This window comes from Mizuhopecten yessoensis, unplaced genomic scaffold (assembly GCF_002113885.1).
Source record: "Mizuhopecten yessoensis strain PY_sf001 unplaced genomic scaffold, ASM211388v2 scaffold11121, whole genome shotgun sequence".
In the NCBI taxonomy this organism is placed as follows: domain Eukaryota; kingdom Metazoa; phylum Mollusca; class Bivalvia; order Pectinida; family Pectinidae; genus Mizuhopecten; species Mizuhopecten yessoensis.
The window spans coordinates 469,956-494,205 of record NW_018408890.1 but is presented as its reverse complement, the minus strand read 5'-3'; the positions used below and the strand labels follow the sequence as shown (position 1 = coordinate 494,205).

At 36.3% G+C, this 24,250-nt stretch overlaps 1 protein-coding gene and 1 long non-coding RNA gene across 2 annotated transcripts in view; both read left to right on the top strand.

The window, feature by feature from the left end:
• The first annotated feature begins 2,731 nt into the window (after window positions 1-2,731).
• LOC110466166 lies at window positions 2,732-5,643 on the top strand. Its single transcript, XR_002464705.1, has 3 exons — window positions 2,732-3,038; window positions 4,478-4,587; window positions 5,494-5,643. It is a non-coding gene; the product is annotated as an uncharacterized LOC110466166 (long non-coding RNA).
• Window positions 5,644-17,945: 12,302 nt separating this feature from the next.
• LOC110466151 (serine/threonine-protein phosphatase 6 regulatory ankyrin repeat subunit B-like) overlaps window positions 17,946-24,250 on the top strand; it is a 34,697-nt gene continuing 28,392 nt past the window's right edge. Inside the window, exon 1 of the mRNA XM_021522492.1 lies at window positions 17,946-18,427. The gene's annotated coding sequence lies outside the window, so the exon portion shown is untranslated. The remainder of the gene's footprint in view (window positions 18,428-24,250) is intronic.

Genomic DNA, 24,250 nt, shown 5'->3' with positions numbered 1-24,250 from the left:
ACGAACTAGTTTTCATTGTAACAACAGTGATGTTATATTTGATCCCGACGAACTAGTTTCCATTGTGACAACAGTGATGTTATATTTGATCCCCGCGAACTAGTTTTCATTGTAGCAACAGTTATGTTATATTTGATCCCGACGAACTAGTTTTAATTTTAACAACAGTGATGTTATATTTGATCCCCACGAACTAGGTTTCATTGTAACAACAGTGATGTTATATTTGATCCCGACGAACTAGGTTTCATTGTAACAACAGTGATGTTATATTTGATCTCCTGACGAACTAGTTTTCATTGTAACAACAGTGTTGTTAAATGTGATCCCGACGAACTAGTTTTCATTGTGTCAACAGTGATGTTATATTTGATCCCCACAAACTAGGTTTCATTGTAACAACAGTGATGTTAAATTTGATCCCGACGAACTAGTTTTCATTGTGGCAACAGTGATGTTATATTTGATCCCCACGAACTAGTTTTCATTGTAACAACAGTAGCGGCCTATAAAAAACCAATAGTTCTACAGTTTACACTGCTCTGGCCATTTTTGTACAATTTAAGGTGTCGTTAACCAAAACACTTTGTCGTTTTTACCAAGTGTGCTTCTATTTACGAATAAATATTCTGATCATGCGAAAGTTTCATTTTCAATAGTAAAATGACTAAGATCTATCCATTCGATTCCTGGTTTCCCGTACCTTTTATATACTTGTTGCCGGAAAAAATACAATTGATATTGTTTCGTAAAGTAACGTACATCTGTAACAATATAATTTGGATAAATATCGCTTTCACCAGTGAAATGATTATTTGTCCGTTGTTTATATCGTTCACATGTAATTACTGTAAAGAGTATGATGTTAACTATTATTCGCCGTCATGATCAATTTGCCCTCATTTCGAAGAGTGCAAATGGCGAAAGTTAAATGCATAAGCTGTTCCTTTGCGCGTGCGAACATTCGTCATTTGATAACTTTATGTCTTCATGATCATTTCACAACTAGCTTCACATTTCCATCATTTCTGACCCTGTGTGCAGTTGTTCTATGTTGTGTCTTTAACCTGGATGCATTTAGGACGGATTTTTTGGTTTTCAGTCGGCGTCAAACACTGATCCACCTATATATCGACATCGCTCGTCAATACATGGAATCAGCATCCGTCAGATTTTAAAACACTATCAAAGTCGTCTTCTCGATAAGTACAATGAGCTTGATATGTTTCAAGTAGATGTAGTGTTTGAATAGATTTTGTTTTTCCGCTAGCAAATCTTAAAATTCATACAAAACTAAATGTGTGTACCCTCGTTCGATAAATGTACCAGTCGAGCGACTCATTTGTTTACCGGTACATTTGTTTACCGGTACATTTGTTTACCGGTACATTTGTTTACCGGTACATTTGTTTACCGGTACATTTGTTTACCGGTACATTTGTTTACCGGTACATTTGTTTACCGGTACATTTGTTTACCGGTACATTTGTTTACCGGTACATTTGTTTACCGGTACATTTGTTTACCGGTACATTTGTTTACCGGTACATTTGTTTACCGGTACATTTGTTTACCGGTACATTTGTTTACCGGTACATTTGTTTACCGGTACATTTGTTTACCGGTACATTTGTTTACCGGTACATTTGTTTACCGGTACATTTGTTTACCGGTACATTTGTTTACCGGTACATTTGTTTACCGGTACATTTGTTTACCGGTACATTTGTTTACCGGTACATTTGTTGGGAATGTTTTCAGAAGATACTCTGTTGAAAAATAATACACACACGCGCATGGTTTATTGTTTAATAATCCATGATTGTTAACGAATGAAAAGTGTCGTTACATCGCAAACGTGGTAGAATACCTCATAATCTGACCAAAATGGAAAACTACTCCTTATATTTACAGTATTTTCTACGAATGCTTCAAACTTATTGTCTACATCAATCTGATACAAAATTCATTTTCAAAATATATTAACGTGCGGACAGTTCTATAAATTTCACAGCCTGAAATCTGAATAAGTTTTTGTTAACTCCACCCAAATCTAGTGCTAATGACATCACATAACGTTCGCGGAAAACCTGCGTTACCTACAGTACATGTATTGTTGTCAATGACAATTGCAACACACTGTACCGCAATACAATGGGCAATTTTTATGTGATTACTCATTTATCTCTCAGTAAAATGTTAAATGTGTTTCTGATACAATTCGGTGATATTTAACACCAGTGTAATAACGAAACAATACTATAGATGGAACCTTGAACAGGCACAGAATGGTGACGTCGACAACACAGGTAAAAACTTACATTGAATGACAACAGAAAGACAAAACAAGGAACTATAAGATTGCCAATAGTATGCAAACAGCTTTAGTAGTAGTTAGATCGGAATGATATCGATAGAAGATAACATGCAGGATAAAATGAGATTATATAGTGTGTTGATTGGAGCTGCTGATAAATCAGACGTCAATCAACAGGCTAAGCTCCACCTCCATTTCCTTCAGGCGCTACTCCATCACCTACCCATCAATACCAACAGAGGAAAACATGGACGACAACCATGTCCCGGATATCACGCTTTGTCCATTTATACCGTCTCGTTTTCGATTTTTAATAAATTCTATTACCCCTGCATCTCCCTAGAGGGCGCCTATACCGTGTCGGTATTCGTCAGTTTTCATGTATGACAGGCCACATATAAGACACGGTCAGTTGTACGATATCTAATCTCCTACTCCGACATCAGCGGGGATTCAGACGCAGGCTGTTGTTCCGCGTGAACCATTTCAGCCATGGAAAAGATACTCGTATTTTGCCTGCTTGTCGGCGCAGTCGCCTTTGTTATAGGACAAGGCGGCGGTTATTTTGGTGGCGGTAATAATTACTATTACCCGACCGGGCAATACGGTAATGTAGCAGGGTATCCACTAGGAGAGTATCTAAGAGCAAAGAATGTGTACCTAAGAGCAAGGCTTTCGAGCAGGAAAGAAGACGGCTTCTTGGGCGATATCATAGGACTGGGTAAGCCATCTCTTTGTGTCAAATTAATTCTAATGAATTAGGTACCCTCATAAGATAAGCATTGATTAACTTAAGAAAATGGAAGTATTGAATGTAAAGTTTTTTGACAGGAAATGTCATGAATTTGCAATGCCCTTCAAACGTGATTAGATTGTAACAGAAATTTTGGTGGCGATTTTCAGAAATATTTAAAAAAAAAAAAAAAAAAAAAAAAAAAATTTAAAAAAAAAAAAAAAAAAAAAAAAAAGTATTTAAAAAAAAGAAAAAAAAAAGTTCTTGAGCACGTTTAAAGCGGGTCGTGTTCAGCTATTTCGTCCAAAAATCGTAAATATATACTGTTATTTTGTGATAATACTGTGCTTCTAAGTAAGAATGAATGATAAAGATTATAAATACAACACATGTTGAAATCGAAATGAAACCAGCCCATTAACAGGGTATATAAATAATTATGAAGATAATGGTTACTGAGCCAGTCTTAATTACATATTATCATTTCTCCTTTTCAAATTAATTATTATATGCTTAATGTAAAAATAGATATAATATCTCAGTAAATAATTAAAATGTGTATATAATTAAAGCAGAGTTAGAGAGATTCTTTTGGAAAAGAAACCACATAGTTCGAACACCTGTATAAAACATCTCAAAACTTGAGAAAAATCTCAAGCAATGTATAGTATATGGGAATTTTTAGACTTGAGGAAATCTCAAGCAATGCATAGTCTATGGGAAATCTTAGACTTGAGGAAATCTCAAGAGATGAGATGTTTTATACAAGCGGGACCAGTTATTTAATACGTATTGCTTAAAACTAGGATTTAAAGAAAACTCAAAGTGGTAAGTTTGCGGTAAAATACAAACAACTAATAAAACAAGATTTGCTCCCGAACTACGGGCACTATTCAAAGACATTTGACAAAGAACGAATCAGTAGTAAAACAGTAGATTTAATCACCTCAGTGGAAAAGTCACTTAATCATATTTTGATGTGCATTTAATGAATTTCCATTAGTTACGATTTCTTTACAAATTATATGATATTGTCAAATATTATCAAACAGTACAGTAACTTTATACAAAAGTAGAGGAGAGTAAGTGTAAGGGTGTTCTAATCAAATGTCCAATAATAACATCACAAACACTATACTTTATAAACATGATTATAATCTCCGCTATTAGGGGGAAGTCAGACCTAACAATAATGATATCTATGAAAGTAAAAACACTTATTTATTAACTTTACTGAATTCCACTGTATTGTTGACGGCCGAGGGTATCACGTGCGGTCAGCATCGTATCGTATCATTTGTATTGTATCATTTGTATTGTACAATGTATCATTTGTATTGTATCATTGAATATTTGTATTGTATCATTTGTATTGTATCATTTGTGTTGCATACAGAAGATAAGGACTGTACGTTTTGTATTTACAGGTGCACTTTTCCTTTTATACGCGTTCTACAAGAACTTGACAAAACAGTACATTGGTTGATAACACGACTTGTGTCAGTAAGAATACACTGGACATCATTAGTTATACGAGGTAGGTACCCAGCTGTTTATACTACATGTCAAAATACGGACTAAAATAACACATCTGCTCCAATACATAATAGCGCCTTTAAAAAACCGTTATGTCATTTATTTAACATGAAAGAAGATAGAGTTTTCATTTATTTTCATGGTATGCTTTTGTAATAAAAATAGAACTACTTCCGTTCAATCTCTTTTCCCGAGAATCAGTTAAGCGCGTCAATAAAGATTACTCGGTATTCCGTCTGTGCGTATTGCAGAGTTATCTTCTCTTATGAGCAGGTATTGATTGTTACGTCATTTGTTTGTGAGAGTAACGTCATAAATTTTTGCGAAAACGACGTAATTTTCTCACATAAACCAATGACGTAACAATCAGTACCTGCTCACAAGAGAAGATAACTCTGCAATACGCAAAGACAGAATGGCTGTCGTTCGAGACCTTTACTCAATATCCCTATGTGTTTCCGTCAACATCTTATGCAGCTAAACAATTTGTGTACGTTCCATTGATTGTATATTTTGAAAAATGTTGTTCGTAATATTCATTACCAGAACAAAGATAATATTTTGAAATGCATTACATTATTTGAAAATTTTATTTCTTTTCTCAGTTGACTTTTTCATTTCCTGTAATATTTTGAAACAATTGTTTCCAAATTTTATTTTCTTGGATTTATTTATACAAAACTTTTCAATATGTTGTATAAAGGAGTAAGACTGACAGATTGAATGGATAAAAGGGGGGTAAGTGACTTAATACAGTTAAAATGAGCAGTTGTATATATGATCAACAAACAATCTTGCGTTTAGGGAAGAGAAAGTAATTAAAAATCGAATTTCTTTATGAACCCTAATGTGTTCAAGTATGTTTTGCTTTTCTGCGTATATATAATACTTCCTTTTTATTTTACAGGGGCAGAATGGCGGTTTGGTACGACTTGTGTAATGAGGCTAAATATTAAATGTTAATTGTATGTATCTTAATCTTTGTCCTTTGTTTTCTATTTCGTTTTTATTGTTCAAGATGTTCTAAGTTGAAAATAAAACTGAATAAATATTTCTGTTAAACTTGTGTCTAAATTATGGTTAGAAGGCTTTCAGCTTTGTAGGTATGGTGAACTACTTTGCTAGGATTTGAGCAAGTTCTAAAATAACCAGATAGTCACTGGCCTTCAATATCTACAAACAAAAGAGATATAGGATTAGCTAACAGATATATAAAATAGGATGTTTGCAAAATAATTCTCAAAAGTATTCTATAAACAAATACCTAACTGTTTATTTTTACATCGAAAATACATAATATCTACTGAATCGATAATCAAACATATCGATAGTCCATCATACCAGTGTAGTCGATAATCAATCATGTCTATAGTCGATAGCTAATCATACCTACAGTAGTTAGAAAATCATACCCATAGTCGATAATCAAACATACCTACAGTCGATAACTAATCATACCTATAGTCGATAATCAATCATACCTAAAGTCGATAATCAAACACATCTATAGTCGATAACAAATCATTACTACAGTCGATAATCAATCATATTTATTGTCCATAACCAATCATACCTATAGTCGATAACAAATCATACCTATAGTCGATAATCATACCTATAGTCGACAACCCATCATACCTATAGTCGATAATCAATCCCACCTATAGTCGACAACCAATCGTACCCATAGTCGATAACAAATCATACCCATAGTCGATAATCAATCATACCGATAGTCGATAACCAATCATACCCACAGTCGATAATCAATCATACCTAAAGTCGATAATCAAACACATCTATAGTCGATAACAAATCAGTACTACAGTCGATAATCAATCATATTTATAAACGATAACCAATCATCCCTATAGTCGACAACCAATCATATCTATAGTCGATAATCAATCATATTCATAGTCGATAATCAATCATATTTATAGTCTATAATCAATCATACCTACAGTCTATAATCAATCATACCTACAGTCTATAACCAATCGTACCTATAGTCGATAACAAATAATACCTATAGTCGACAACCAATGATGCCTATAGTCGATAATCAATCATACCTAAAGTCGATAATCAAACACATCTATAGTCGATAACAAATCATACCCATAGTCGATAATCAATCATATTTATTGTCCATAACCAATCATTCCTATAGTCGATAACAAATCATACCCATAGTCGATAATCAATCATATTTATAAACGATAACCAATCATACTTATAGTCGACAACCAATCGTACCCATAGTCGATAACAAATCATACCCATAGTCGATAATCAATCATACCTAAAGTCGATAATCAAACACATCTATAGTCGATAACAAATCAGTACTACAGTCGATAATCAATCATACCTATAGTAGTCGATAACCAATCATACCCATAGTCGACAACCAATCATACCTATAGTCGCCAACCAATCATACCTATAGTCTTTAATCAATCATACCTATAGTCTATAACTAATCATACCTATAGTCGATAACAAATCATTACTACAGTCGATAACCAATCATACCTAAAGTCGATAATCAAACACATCTATAGTCGATAACAAATCATACCCATAGTCGATAATCAATCATACCGATAGTCGATAACCAATCATACATATAGTCTATAACCAATCATACCTATAGTCTATAACCAATCATACCTATAGTCGATAACCAATCATACCTATAGTCGACAACCAATCATACCTATAGTCGATAATCAATCCCACCTATAGTCGACAACCAATCGTACCTATAGTCGATAACCAATCATACCTATAGTCTATAATCAATCATACCTACAGTCTATAATCAATCATACCTATAGTCGATAACCAATCGTACCTACAGTCGATAACCAATCATACCTATAGTCGATAATCAATCATACCTATAGTCGATAACAAATCATACCTATAGTCGATAATCAATCTTACCTATAGTCGACAACCAATCGTACCTATAGTCGATAACCAGTCATACCTATAGTCTATGATCAATCATACCTATAGTCTATAATCAATCATACCTATAGTCGATAATCAATCATACCTGTAGTCGATAACAAATCATTACTACAGTCGATAATCAATCATACCTATAGTCGATAACCAATCGTACCTATAGTCGATAACCAATCATACCAATAGTCGATAATCAATCATACCTATAGTCGATAACAAATCGTACCTATAGTCGACAACCAATCGTACCTATAGTCGATAACCAATCGTACCTTTAGTCGATAATCAATCATATCTATAGTCGATAATCAATCATACCTATAGTCGATAACCAATCATACCTACAGTCGATAACCAATCATACCTATAGTCGATAATCAATCATATCTATAGTCGATAACTAATCATATCTATAGTCGATAATCAATCCTACCTATAGTCGACAACCAATCGTACCTATAGTCGATAATCAAACATACATTGTAACTACAGTCGATAATCAATCATATTTATAGTCTATAATCAATCATACCTATAGTCTATAACCAATCATACCTATAGTCTATAATCAATCATATCTATAGTCTATAACCAATCATACATTGTAACTATAGTCAATAATCAATCATACCTATAGTCTATAACCAATCGTACCTATAGTCGATAATCAATCATACCTATAGTCTATAACTAATCATACCTATAGTCGATAACCAATCATATCTATAGTCGATCATCAATCATACCTATAGTCTATAACCAATCATACCTATAGTCTTTAATCAATCATACCTATAGTCTATAACCAATCATACCTAAAGTCGATAACCAATCATATCTATAGTCGATAACCAATCATACCTAAAGTCGATCATCAATCATACCTATAGTCTATAACCAATCATACCTATATTCGATAATCAATCATACCTATAGTCGATAACTAATCATACCTAAAGTCGATAACCAATCATATCTATAGTCGATAATCAATCATACCTATAGTCTATAACCAATCATAACTATAGTCTATAATCAATCATACCTATAGTCGACAACCAATCATACCTATAGTCTATAACCAATCGTACCTATAGTCTATAATCAATCATACCTATAGTCGACAACCAATCATACCTATAGTCTATAACCAATCATACCTAAAGTCGATAACCAATCATATCTATAGTCGATAACCAATCATACCTAAAGTCGATCATCAATCATACCTATAGTCTATAACCAATCATAACTATAGTCTATAATCAATCATACCTATCGTCGACAACCAATCATACCTATAGTCTATAACCAATCATACCTATAGTCGATAACAAATCATACCTATAGTCTATAACCAATCATACCTATATTCGATAATCAATCATACCTATAGTCGATAACTAATCATACCTAAAGTCGATAACCAATCATATCTATAGTCGATAACCAATCATACCTATAACAAATCATACCTATAGTCGATAACCAATCATACCTACAGTCGATAATCAATCATACCTATAGTCGATAACCAATCATATCTATAGTCGATAATCAATCATACATATAGTCTATAATCAATCATACCTATAGTCTATAACCAATCATACCTATAGTCGATAATCAATCATACCTATAGCCGATAACCAATCATATCTATAGCCGATAATCAATCATACCTATAGTCGATAATCAATCCTACCTATAGCCGATAATCAATCATACCTATAGTCGATAACCAATCATACCTATAGTCTATAACCAATCGTACCTATAGTCTATAACCAATCGTACCTATAGTCTATAACCAATCGTAACTATAGTCTATAACCAATCCTACCTATAGTCGATAACCAATCCTACCTATAGTCGATAATCAATCACATCTATAGTCGATAACAAATCATTACTACAGTCGATAAGCAATCATACATTGTAACTATAGTCGATAACCAATCATACCAGTCAATCAATCAGCGCAATAATTTTCTAAGGGAAAAGAGTCCATCAATAAAAGTTGATTTCCACAGGGATTGTGTAAAGTAGATTAAATTATAAGGATTAATTTGAATATATTTTTCACGTTATGGAGCTATAACACACAAAAAAAACGGAGTGTACTCTCATCATACACTCCGTTTCGCGGTTTATTTAGAGTACACTCCGGTTTTTTTGTGATATATCTCCATAACATGAAAATTATATTCAAGTTAATCCTTCATTAGTCAACACTGGGTTTTCCGCTATAGCTTCAGCACTGATATCTATGGTGAAGAACCCCTTGTTTCTATCGTTTGATATCCCTCTGGTCAGTCTACAGAGTTTTGATTATCAAATCAAAGAAAATAAAAATTGAATTCCTTACAAATACATGCACTGAACATGTACAATGAGTTTTCAAATAAGAGCTTATAAATGTAAAAATATGTATAAGTATCGATATGAGGAGAAAAAATCGTGCGTGATAAATCAAGTGATTCATAGTATTATAATTTGTTTGTGATAAAACCATAATAATATATATAATGATATACAACATTTGATATAGCGCTCTATCTAGCTAACATAAATGTAAACCACTCTAAAGCGCTTTACAGTACATAAATATACAATTAATATAATTAGGATATACATTTTTTTAGGAATTCGCAGGAGCTGCCTTATCAGGCGCTATAACTACTAGTCCTATGCCATCTGGCTAATATCTCCCTATGTGTGTATGCCTGCGTGTGAGCTGGAGATGTATTTTGTCCATATATACAAGATATCAAGTTCATCGCTGCTGTTAACATTCACTGGGGATGATCATACCTGGAAGCCAGCCTTTCTTGCTTCAAGGGTCAACTCGAGAATATACTCATTTCTATGTTATCGATGGGAAAATATTGAAGATCGAATGGGAACATGTGAAATTACAACATAACCTCAGGAAATCTAGATGGCTTCACACAAAGTCATCTTATTTTATCTTATATAAAACGTATTTCATTTAATAGTGACAAAGTCGATTTTAAAGCATAAATGAACAATTTCATTATTTCAGACACAGGTGTGTTAGACCGTTGTTCTGGATAAACGGGACGGCAATAGGCGCGAGAATGTCACCCTGTAGTTAACCACGTTCACTTTACCACGATTACGTGCAGCTGCGTTGTGTGGTCACGACTTATTCCTACCTATATCATGACGCTTCCACCTCCCCATTTATTGTGCTCAAGGACACAATTGGAGGCAAAGCGTCCTCCTCTCCGCTGATATACTCGTATTCTCCCATCAGGGTTCGAAACGTTAACATCGCTTTCATCAGAAAACGCAACACCTGCCCCTTGTTGCCTAGTCCAACGTCTGTGTGTGGTTGCCCAGCGAGTATCTGCTAGCGATGACGTTGGGTTAGAATAAGACCAACATACGGACGCCTTGACCGTAACCCAACATCTACAAGACGACGGCGAATGGTTCGGTCGCTTACAAGTTTGTTATGAGTTCCAATAGTCGATCGAGCAGTTTGAGTAGAAACCGGTTGAAAACGACGTCGAGCGTGTGTTAAATGGATGTGGCGCCGTTTCACGTCGAAGTCCCACTCCAGGGAGTTGATTCAAATGCACGTGTCCTATTCGTCGATAACACAGCCAAAGACGATAAATCGTAACTCTCGTACAATTCATCACACGCGCCAGATAACGTTTTTCTGCCCCGGGTTGTAGCTTCCCTTTCGCACGATCTTCAAACCCGACGGACTTTGCAAGGGAAGTTTACCGAGGGCACGTGGCACAATTTGCACGCACATTACATCAGTATGTCGTGTATACACGCTCATAGTACAAAATGTTTGAAAGCCAACATCTAAACTAAACGTCAATAAACTTCACAGCTATTTTTCTAATTTTGTTTTTACCTGGGAATCATACGATCACATTAATATACATGTAACATTTGTTTTGCAATAAACGTTACGTTTGGCAACAATATTCTTATTTTAAAGGTCCATAAGTAATGTTGCCGTTCAGTATATTTACAAATGGACATTTTGCTTTGCACATCTTTAATTAAAACTCATCGTGACTTAACCAAAAAAAAAACACTCCAGAGGATTGACTAGATAAGTCACGATAATATTGTTATGTGACTAGATTGTTTTCTCTTGCGTGGACCTGATTAAAAGTAGAAAAGACAAATGCCAGTTGTCTCCCCTCGTCCAGTTTGCCGTAATCAAGTCAGTGAAGAATCTCTTGCGTTCGAAAATATAACTTTCAGGTAACTATTACGGATCGGCTATATCGTTTCACAAACAAAACCCCCCGTCCAATGTTATATCTACAAAATGTATTTAAACATGTTTTGTTAGCTGTCACTGTGATCGATAACTGATAGACCTTAATTCTTCTCCATCTCTCAGACAGCAGTGAGAGGAATAAAACTGTTTGGTACTGTCAAATCGAAACGTTCGAAATGATTTTTTTCCTGTAAATTAACAGAAACTTGATTTAGCTTACTATAATTATGAAACAAATTATATCGACTTATAGTTATCACTCATATGAATAATAAAAGTTGGAAAACTTCTTTAAGTCCAGACCAAAAGCAGAAACAATTTGGGAGCAATTAATCTACATGTAACGAGTATATTGGTCATTCAAAAGTATCAATTTCTTGACTGAACATTGAATTAAATAAAGAATGTTTTATTTCCTCACAAAAACACATATTGTAGTATAAACAATATCTCTTTTACAACAGTTTAATTTTGTGTGTGTATCACTAAAGTTTTTAATAGTATATTAATTACACTTGTTAATCCGGATAGAAGCGCAAATTGGGTCTTAATTAATAAGGGAGGGAATCGGATGAACGGGAGTAAAACCCACGTGGTCGGGCCGGTCTTTTGGTCTGGACTTAAAATTGCTTTTCACCGCAAGTAATATTTATATACATTTTATATTCATATATACCATTTGATAATATCTGGATCGATTTTGCATTTCATTTCGAAATTTATTAAAACGTTTAATGTATATCTAATATTTATAGCAATGCACTGGGATATGAAAAGGAGCTTTTCATAAGGAAATAAAATCATTTTAAAATCTGAAAAGATATTCTGAATTAATGTGTTCATAAATCATTTCTGTTGTGACAAGGTGTTTACGTAAACAAAGTTACACTCGATTGTCTCGAGTATAGGTTAAATACCAATATATACGCGTTAAAAATGGTAAGTTATCATCCTTTATTATCAGTTAATACACGCGGTTCACCCAATCCTTCTGTTGTAGTTCTACACATGTTTCCGAACACCTTACACATGAGTTTTTATTCCTTTGACCCTAATTACAGCTGACGAGTCCTAAATGAAAGGTAAAATGCAGCAGTTGAGATTTGCTTTGTTCGGCTTTCCATCGGCTTGTTTATCCTACATTTTTTTTATTTGTAGTTATTATTTCTGAATTAATTTAAAGCTAGAATTAAGATTCTTCGACCGAAGTAGGCCTAGACCTATGACAGTATTGTTACAGGAGTTCACAACAACTATAAGATTTGGGTATGGACTCAGGAAGATGACAATAGATACGTATAGAGTATTGGTTACGTGTAGTTACTGAGCTTGGACGTGATCACTGTTCGGAAGATGTGAAATGCATTATTCTATATCGGTGATCTGGTGGCACAGTGGATAGCGCGCTGGCCTTTCACCAAGACAGCCGGTGTTCTATTTCCCGATCGGACTTGACAAGACATGGGTCACCTGTCCATGTTTTCTGGCTGGTTTCCTCCCACATTCAGAACCCCCTATACGCGCTACTGTCCAAGCCATTGAGCACGATTAAAATGATAAACTTGTTTCCTTTGATAAAGTTTATATTTTCCTGTAATTATACAGCGTTACGTGTGCACAACATTACAAGTCCGTAACACGTCTGTACGTGTCTCACACTCCCAAATATGAACGATGTTTAACGCTGACAGCCTGAACCGCTCACCGGCGCTTATTACCTTCCATTATATATAAAAAAAAAAACCACATATACATAATGGCCGTGAGGTATGTCAGATTATATAGCTGAATAGCCATTGATGTAGGCCAGTCAATAAACCATTGATTATGGAAAAAAATATCACGACTCTGGTCACACAGAGCGGGGCTAAAGAGACCAGGATCAGTTCAATTACGTCTGAAGTGCTCTAAGGATTCTCGGCTATTTCACGTACCGACAATATTCTCGTTAATATTTGCGGAGAAACGATTTCGATAAATATAGCTGGCGTTTTTTTAACACATAAAGAACATCGATCGCTCGCTGTTCGTGAATCAATTTGTCTTGATGATCGTTACTTTTTTCTTATCTATATATTTTTAACTTGAGCAAGTCTACATGAGATACGAGCATATTAAACTTGCTAAAGTTCCATAGACAATACAACTGATTATACAGACGTAAACACAACCAACCTCAAGTAATACACGTAGACCTATACACACAACAATGAATCTATTTCTTGCTAGTTTGGAGACTTCGACATGAAGTTATAAGGTCTGTGTTTTTATCTAACTATACATAACCTGGTGTGTGGTCATATTTAATAGATAAAAGATAAAGGACACACTTAGACGTAATTATGATATGATAAAGACGTAAATCAATAGGTTACAGTATCTGGAATAGCCGGTGCGTCCGGATTTTACATTTTCGGGTATAAAACTATGCAGGCCTTTGATTTGTCAAGGCTTGCTTAAAAACAACATCAGATTACTGGGTTCGACATTATTTCATAAACGAACAACTCTGGTCCAACCGGTTCAACCGTTTGGATAGCGAAAAACGGCCCTGGAGTTTGTATTCCCAAACATTTTTATGGAAGGGGTTTTTAAGACGACACTGATAACGATGGTGAACACAGGGAGGACCCTAGTCCCTTTATAAATGTTTGGGGAAATTCATGTACCAATATATACCTTTGTGTAGGAAAAGAGGAAAGAACAGAAAATCTTAGTGCACGGCGCATCTAATGTTGATTTCCAATAGAGTTGATCCCCCTTTTCAGTATTTGTTTAAGCTGCAGAAACGGTCAATAATCTGCCCTTGACAACGAAGAGGCGTTAAAAGGGCTGAAGTGTTAGAACTTGACCTCCTTTTGACTGACATATTAAAATCCCAAAAACGTTCTGATGACCTCAACCAGGTGTAACCTCGTGCGATACGGCTAGAGGAGCGCTGATTGGTTAACTGGTTTAGGTCACGGTGTAGCCTGATCTATCGTATACCGTCTTATAAGTCGTTTCATATAATTGTATTTGGTTCGATAAGTACGTATACTTACAACAAGAAGTTCATATCTGGAACATTCAGATAATCGTTTATTGAGGAGCATACTATCAAGTCATCTTTTGATAAAGTATATACCTGAGATATAAAATGTTTGTAAATACATGCTTAAAAATAACTAAAAAGGATTTCGAAATACTTTATTTATTCGACTAATGTAAAATAGTAAATATGTGTATCTGTATAGTGCACGTATGTCCTGTTGTCTGTATCTGTATAGTGTACGTACGTCCTGTTGTCTGTATCTTTATAGTGTATTTACGTCATGTTGTCTGTATCTTTATAGTGTATGTACGTCCTGTTGTCTGTATCTTTATAGTCTACGTACGTCCTGTTGTCTGTATCTGTATAGTGTATGTACGTCCTGTTGTTTGTATCTTTATAGTCTACGTATGTCCTGTTGTCTGCATCTGTATAGTGTATGTACGTCCTGTTGTCTGTATCTGTATAGTGTATGTACGTCCTGTTGTCTGTATCTGTATAGTGTATGTACGTCCTGTTGTCTGTATCTTTATAGTGTACGTACGTCCTGTTGTCTGTATCTTTATAGTGTATGTACGTCCTGTTGTCTGTATCTTTATAGTGTATGTACGTCCTGTTGTCTGTATCTTTATAGTGTACGTACGTCCTGTTGTCTGTATCTTTATAGTGTATGTACGTCCTGTTGTCTGTATCTTTATAGTGTATGTACGTCCTGTTGTCTGTATCTTTATAGTGTATGTACGTCCTGTTGTCTGTATCTTTATAGTGTATGTACGTCCTGTTGTCTGTATCTTTATAGTGTATGTACGTCCTGTTGTCTGTATCTTTATAGTGTATGTACGTCCTGTTGTCTGTATCTTTATAGTGTATGTACGTCCTGTTGTCTGTATCTTTATAGTGTATGTACGTCCTGTTGTCTGTATCTTTATAGTGTATGTACGTCCTGTTGTCTGTATCTTTATAGTGTATGTACGTCCTGTTGTCTGTATCTTTATAGTGTATGTACGTCCTGTTGTCTGTATCTTTATAGTGTATGTACGTCCTGTTGTCTGTATCTTTATAGTGTATGTACGTCCTGTTGTCTGTATCTTTATAGTGTATGTACGTCCTGTTGTCTGTATCTTTATAGTGTATGTACGTCCTGTTGTCTGTATCTTTATAGTGTATGTACGTCCTGTTGTCTGTATCTTTATAGTGTATGTACGTCCTGTTGTCTGTATCTTTATAGTGTATGTACGTCCTGTTGTCTGTATCTTTATAGTGTATGTACGTCCTGTTGTCTGTATCTTTATAGTGTATGTACGTCCTGTTGTCTGTATCTTTATAGTGTATGTACGTCCTGTTGTCTGTATCTTTATAGTGTATGTACGTCCTGTTGTCTGTATCTTTATAGTGTATGTACGTCCTGTTGTCTGTATCTTTATAGTGTATGTACGTCCTGTTGTCTGTATCTTTATAGTGTATGTACGTCCTGTTGTCTGTATCTTTATAGTGTATGTACGTCCTGTTGTCTGTATCTTTATAGTGTATGTACGTCCTGTTGTCTGTATCTTTATAGTGTATGTACGTCCTGTTGTCTGTATCTTTATAGTGTATGTACGTCCTGTTGTCTGTATCTTTATAGTGTATGTACGTCCTGTTGTCTGTATCTTTATAGTGTATGTACGTCCTGTTGTCTGTATCTTTATAGTGTATGTACGTCCTGTTGTCTGTATCTTTATAGTGTATGTACGTCCTGTTGTCTGTATCTTTATAGTGTATGTACGTCCTGTTGTCTGTATCTTTATAGTGTATGTACGTCATGTTGTCTGTATCTTTATAGTGTACGTACGTCATGTTGTCTGTATCTTTATAGTGTATGTACGTCCTGTTATCTGTATCTTTATAGCCTACGTACGTCCTGTTGTCTGTATCTTTATAGTGTATGTACGTTCTGTTGTCTGTATCTGTATAGCCTACGTACGTCCTGTTGTCTGTATCTTCATAATGTATTTACGTCCTGTTGTCTGTATCTTTATAGTGTACGTACGTCCTGTTGTCTGTTTCTTTATAGTGTACGTACGTCCTGTTGTCTGTATCTTTAGAGTCTATGTACGTCCTGTTGTCTGTATCTTTAGAGTCTATGTTCGTCCTGTTGTCTGTATCTTTATAGTGTATGCACGTCCTGTTGTCTGTATCTTTAGAGTCTACGTACGTCCTGTTGTCTGTATCTGTATAGTGTATGTACGTCCTGTTGTCTGTATCTTATAGTGTATGTGCGTCATGTTGTCTGTATCTTTATAGTGTACGTACGTCATGTTGTCTGTATCTTTATAGTGTACGTACGTCCTGTTGTCTGTTTCTTTATAGTGTATGTACGTCCTGTTGTCTGTACCTGTATAGTGTATGTACGTCCTGTTGTCTGTATCGGTATAGTGTACGTACGTCCTGTTGTCTGTATCTTTATAGTGTACGTACGTTCTGTTGTCTGTATCTTTATAGTGTATGTATGTCCTGTTGTCTGTATATTTATAGTGTATGTACGTCCTGTTGTCTGTATCTTATAGTGTATGTACGTCATGTTGTCTGTATCTTTATAGTGTACGTACGTCCTGTTGTCTGTTTCTTTATAGTGTATGTACGTCCTGTTATCTGTATCTGTATAGCCTACGTACGTCCTGTTGTCTGTATCTTTATAGTGTATGTACGTCCTGTTGTCTGTATCTTTATAGTGTACGTACGTTATGTTGTCTGTATCTTTATAGCCTACGTACGTCCTGTTTTCCGTATCTTTATAGTGTATGTACGTCCTGTTGTCTGTATCTTTATAGTGTACGTACGTCCTGTTGTCTGTATCTGTATAGTCTATGTACGTCCTGTTGTCTGTATCTTTATAGACATTATATTGGCCTATAATTTTACAGTTTATACGTATGTACTGCTGTTGGTTACTTTATGCGTTCAGGTGTTTAATCACATATTTGGAATGAACTATAGTCACAATCGCAGCTACCGAAGTAGTAGTACATAGTAGTAGTATACCACGCGAGAGCATGACCCGATACTACGGTGTCACGCCATGCAAAACATACTCGCTATGTATACTACTAATAGCGAAGTGATCGTCTGCCTTGTGACCTGGTGAGATTTGTCACGGTTTGTTTGTTTTGGTGTTTAGTTTTATAAAGCATGCGAGATGTATCCCCGTGTATAAAATATACCCATATATTTATAAAGATCGCCAAACCGTCTTTCGGCAAACGCGTCTCGGGGTCAATAACGTTACTACACATCTACATAGTACACACACATACAGGTACGGAACACGGTGTTCGTACTTTAGGGCAAAGAAAACTCGACTGACATCGTGTGGGGGACACCATGGCCACTCCAGGACAATTTGTGTAGTTTATAGCTACTTGCAAACATTGTTTTGTGTAGGTCAAACTTTAAGCTTTCGGAATACATCGGACGCCGTTTACAGACATCTTCGAACCGACCAACAGTCACCTGTTTCCGGGGTCACATAATATATATGTGTTACCTGATCAGGAGCTACACCTGCAGATCCTTCAGGTGAGTTGTATTCAATCGGCTTCATATGTATAAAGATATGTATTCTGTATATGATTTGTCGCCTAACACTGCAAAACAATGAACGACTGAAGTATAAATCGATATTACATTTCAATGTTCCAGTCACTGTCTGTAGACTATCTAGACCTATGTTAGCTTTGCATTATATATGACCTACTCTGTACACTTTCTCGACACGCCGGCAATAAAACACCTGCAACCCTATATCATAATGGCATCGACTGATATACCTTGCCACATGCTCAGATACATAATCGGTTTACATGGAACAGAATACATGCGAACCAATGGACAAATATTCCGTTTACTTGGTGTGCATCACGGCAGCATACACCACTAACTGACAGTACTTCATGATCATTAACCTACCATGTCTACTGTGTGTTTACACATAGAAACAAAAAAACCGTCGTTAATTAGTTTCACATGCTGAAGTATTTGTTTCCGTTTAAATCGTGTCGACAAGGCATTGTGTATCGGCTTTGTAAGTGTTGTTTATCTGTGTCCAATCAACTAGACTTGACCTTCTCCTAATGATGAATAAATATACGGACTTGTGCAAGGCTACTACAAACTACGAACACCAATGGTACACGGACCGCAAATATGGTATGGTACCTCAATTATGTTAAGTTTTGTTATGATACAAAGAACAGAAAATTTATCGGTATTTACCATCATAAACATTGATAATAGAAACTTCATGATAATGTGAAATTGTGCATTGGTCATGTAAGGCATGCTAAACAGTATTTTACTAGCTGGTTTTGATATTACCAAAAAAGGATTCAGTAGACAGAAAATGTATATGGAAAGTTGTTAAACACTTATATATATATAGACTGCCATTGTAACTATACATAGGCAAGTTGCCATGTTTGATATCATTTAAATTTTGTGAAAATTTTGCATGTTTTTCTAATTAAACGTATCACTACGCTTACTTCATGTATATCAATATGACATGTTGAGTATCAAAATAACGGTATTTTCATACACTACACACTATCATAATTCATTTTAAAATATTACACTCGCTTGTGACATTTATCTGTCATTTTGTTAGGATACCCCGTCACTCAACCTGGTGTTATGCAAGGAGGTCCACTGCGGTTACCAGTGGTAATAATGAATAATCGTATATGCAGTTATTGCTCATTTTTATGCATCTACATATATGGCGAAAAAATTGATAAATTGAAGTGGGGACTGAATGTGGTCCACAATGAACGTGCTCTATTGTCATGGTACATGCTAGTTGTTACACTACTGGTATAGCGCCTTGTCACAATACTGATTAATTAATTTATAATACATAGCTTATTTACGTAGTTCTGCCATCTTCAAATTTTGTTAAAAAAGGCAATAAAATATGTTTAAAACAAAAAAAACTGCTGTACTGGTATAGCGCCTTGTCACAATACCTGCTGTACTGGTATAGCGCCTTGTCACAATACCTGCTGTAATGGTAGCGCATTGTCGCAATACCTGCTGTACTGGTAGCGCCTTGTCAATACCTGCTGTACGGGTATAGCGCCTTGTCACAATACCTGGTGTTCTGGTAGCGCCTGGTCACAATACCTGATGTACTGGTATAGCGCCTTGTCACAATACCTGCTGTACAGGTATAGCGCTTTGTCACAATACCTGCTGTAATGGTAGCGCATTGTCACAATACCTGCTGTACTGGTAGCGCCTTGTCACAATACCTGCTGTACTGGTATAGCGCCTTGTCACAATACCTGCTGTACTGGTAGCGCCTGGTCACAATACCTGCTGTACTGGTATAGCGCCTTATCACAATACCTGCTGTACTGGTATAGCGCCTTGTCCCAATACCTGATGTACTGGTATAGCGCCTTGTCACAATACCTGCTGTACTGGTAGCGCCTTGTCAATACCTGCTGTACGGGTATAGCGCCTTGTCACAATACCTGCTGTACTGGTATAGCGCCTTGTCACAATACCTGCTGTACTGGTAGCGCCTTTTCACAATACCTGCTGTACTGGTAGCGCCTTGTCTCAATACCTGCTGTACTGGTAGCGCCTTGTCTCAATACCTGCTGTACTGGTAGCGCCTTTTCACAATACCTGCTGTACTGGTAGCGCCTTGTCACAATACCTGCTGCGCTTGCCGAGGTTATTTTTTATTTCTTATCGTTCTAGTCTTGTTGTTTTTAAATTTCTCGTTACTTTCGTTTAACGTTGTGAGACTTTTGTTTCCATATTTGTCTGTGTTTTCGTGAGAACCTGGTGGAGGAAGTGTGTTCTCGGGAACGTTTGGTGCTAGGCATGAAATCTCCTTTAAATATAGTATATATGATCACACGTTTATGACAGATATTGTTTTCTTACAAAGGAGAAAATCAAAGGAAAACATATTATGACACGCGATGTCCAAAGTATTACCTTTGAAATGCAGGTTTTAGCTAGAAAGACCTATACGTTATGTAACAATATTGATAGCACGTCGATAATGGCGATACATGTATAGGTAAACTGTATATCGAATCACTGTATGGAAGGCATCCCTCTCCTCATACTCATCATTCTCAATTTTTCAAAGTATAGTGGGACGAATCAATCAATATTTACTGGCTGATTAATGGGTGTCACGTTTATCTATGGTGTCGATCAAAACACCGTGACGACCGTGAACTATTTACAAGTTTTACTCGGTTAATTCCGTGAATACACATGCTTCATTACAAGGTTACTAGATGTATATTGCTGGAGTTCTCGTTTGCATGATCGGGAGTCGTATTTACTCCTTCCCTATCGCCTGCACATGTACAGTTGTCTCAGTTTCGAGATCAACTCGACGGGACGTGCATGATCCGCTGACCTCTGACTACATCGGTCTGTCATTTCTGCGAGGATCATACGAGCATTGTCGAGGGATTTAGTTTACAGCCTCGAAAACTGCCGAGGGACTTAGGCTGAAGGGATGTTTTATTTTGCGGAATAACACACGGCTGATGGAAAGCTAACTAACTTTACAAAGAACTACTTTTATATCAATCGTATAAAGAAAGTGTATATCATATATATTCAAATGTGAATCTGCAACATATCCAACGTCGCGATCTATTGAAATCAATACTCCTAACTATATTATATACCCAGTTCACTACATTATATACTCATTTAGAGCTCTTTTACGCCGATTATTTTTATGGAAATCTGTGATATTTCCCAATAAATCCAAACAATAACATCGCTGCCATGGTGTCTAGACCAGATGGCATTGACTGTTGAACAGCGTCCATACATTGGGCTGTAATTATGTCGCACAGTTGTAAAACCCAAAACAGTAAAACTGACGATCGATACTCAATGTAATACAATATTGTTTGTCGGATATTAACCTTAAATGATTGCCTCGTGTAACCCACACACAAGTGTCTGTATATAACAACAACCTTTAGATGTCATAGCTATTGTACCTCTGTTCGTCATATATAATAGTTTCCTGGTGATTGTTTCTGTTGAATCACTTCCCGTTTCTCTAGTGAATAACAGGTTACCCCGAGTACCCGTGAAGGAATTTGTAAGTCATTGAATAGGTATACAGGCGAAGACTGTACAGGGCGGGACCAGCCTGAGCACGTGGCATGTCGTTTTTCCCGGCATGCTTCTAGTTCGTCTAACGAATTTCGTTGAAATCCTGAAAACCCCGCCGGGTTTTACAGCCGGTAAACTACCTACTTTTAAGAGTATATGCGTCATAAATAGTCTCATAGATATGTATCCGACTTGCTACAACATCCTTACATTTGAAGGAAGAAAGCATGCAAAGGGATAATAAACACGCTGTTAATCTCTGATTAATAAGAGCCCCAATAGGAAGCCTGTGTCCAAATGATGGGGCAAGCCTATAAACACCTCACCGAACGGTGGACCTGGACGTAGTAGTCCCTACCCTGTCACATTACCGGTCAAGGTACTCAAAGTCGTCACGGAGTCTAGGTGTTGCGGACGCCCCTTCTGTTTCGACTTTTCTACATGTATATGTATGTATTTCACTGTGTTGTGTTTCACTGTTTTGCCTTCAAACTACTTTATAGTTACAAATGTGCAAATCAAATTTAAATTTGAATTCACAATTTTCGAAAAAAAAGGGGCATATACCCATATTCGAGTCCACATGGGCATAACAAGTGCTATTTGGTATTTGGGATATATAACATATTCTTGTTATAAAAGACACATGATATAACGTACTTTGTCTACTGTTATAAACGACACATGGTTTAGCGTACTTTGTCTACTGTTATAAACGACACATGGTATAGCGACATTGTCTACTGTTATACACGACACATGGTTTAGCGTACTTTGTCTACTGTTATAAACGACACATGATATAGCGCACTTTGTCTACTGTTATAAACGACACATGGTATAGCGCACTTTGTCTACTGTTATAAACGACACATGGTATAGTGCACTTTGTCTACTGTTATAAACAACATGGTTTAGCGTACTTTGTCTACTGTTATAAACGACACATGGTATAGCGACATTGTCTACTGTTATACACGACACATGGTTTAGCGCACTTTGTCTACTGTTATAAACGACACATGGTATAGCGCAATTTGTCTACTGTTATAAACGACACATGGTCTAGCGCACTTTGTCTACTGTAATAAACGACACATGGTTTAGCGCACATTGTCTACTGTTATAAACGACAAATGATATAGCGCACTTTGTCTACGAAGTTTTCTATTGTCATTTTACATACGGGGCTTCCATGTGGCACGACGCGATCGATGCTGATAAATGCTCAAGCGACTTTATCACTAAACTGCAATAACCATGACCCATTATAGTTGGGACTGTGCTTACTTGCATGTGGTACTACGAAGTGGAATATATATATATGACATTGAACCTTATTTAAGGTCATACAGGTCAAATGTTTTAAAAGTTTAAAAACAAATTCACCTGAAAAAGCGAATGTCACGAGCTCTACAGTGTTTGGCCGGCAGACTGCTGCATGACGTGTCTTCGCGTTTGCTAAACAAATGACCAAGGTCAGTGTTCAAGATCTCGAGACTTTATTTCAATTTTTAAAACGACTTCTTCTGCAGAATTGAAAGTCCTATAGTCATGATATGTTGTCAGTGGCCTGCTGGCATGATGGGTTACCTTGTCTTGCAAAAAGAAATGACGCTTGCAAAATTTTAACGGCTTCTCATGAGGAGCTGAAAGGTTCGAGTTTATGATAAATGGCCTGTTGTTTGTAAGCCATGTGTGCGGACACCCTAGTTTATTGATGTATAGAAAATAAACATGACATGTTTACTGTTTAGTATTGGGGGAGTGGGATGGGGGCAGATTATTTCATCCTAAAAACTTATCTTCGATAAAATGTCATCACCGTTACCTCCTCGGGATGTCAAGTTCAGCTGTTAGATAGTCACACTATGATTGTAAGGTCAGTTTTGAGTTTTCTCCAAACAGTACCACACCTTCTATAAACAAGCCTGTGTCGCCATGTTACCGGTTTATTTTAATGCGAGTATCCCCGATTCTTACACCACAAACACCGCAGACCAAAACCCTGATACCACAGTGGACACATTACTGTCGGGGCCAGCCTGGAGTATACTACATAGCGTGGTTACTGTCGGGGCTAACCTGGTGTATACTACATAGCGTGGTAACTGTCGGGACCAGCCTGGAGTATACTACATAGCGTGGTTACTGTCGGGGCTAACCTGGAGTATACTACATAGCGTGGTTACTGTCGGGCTAACCTGGAGTATACTACATAGCGTGGTTACTGTCGGG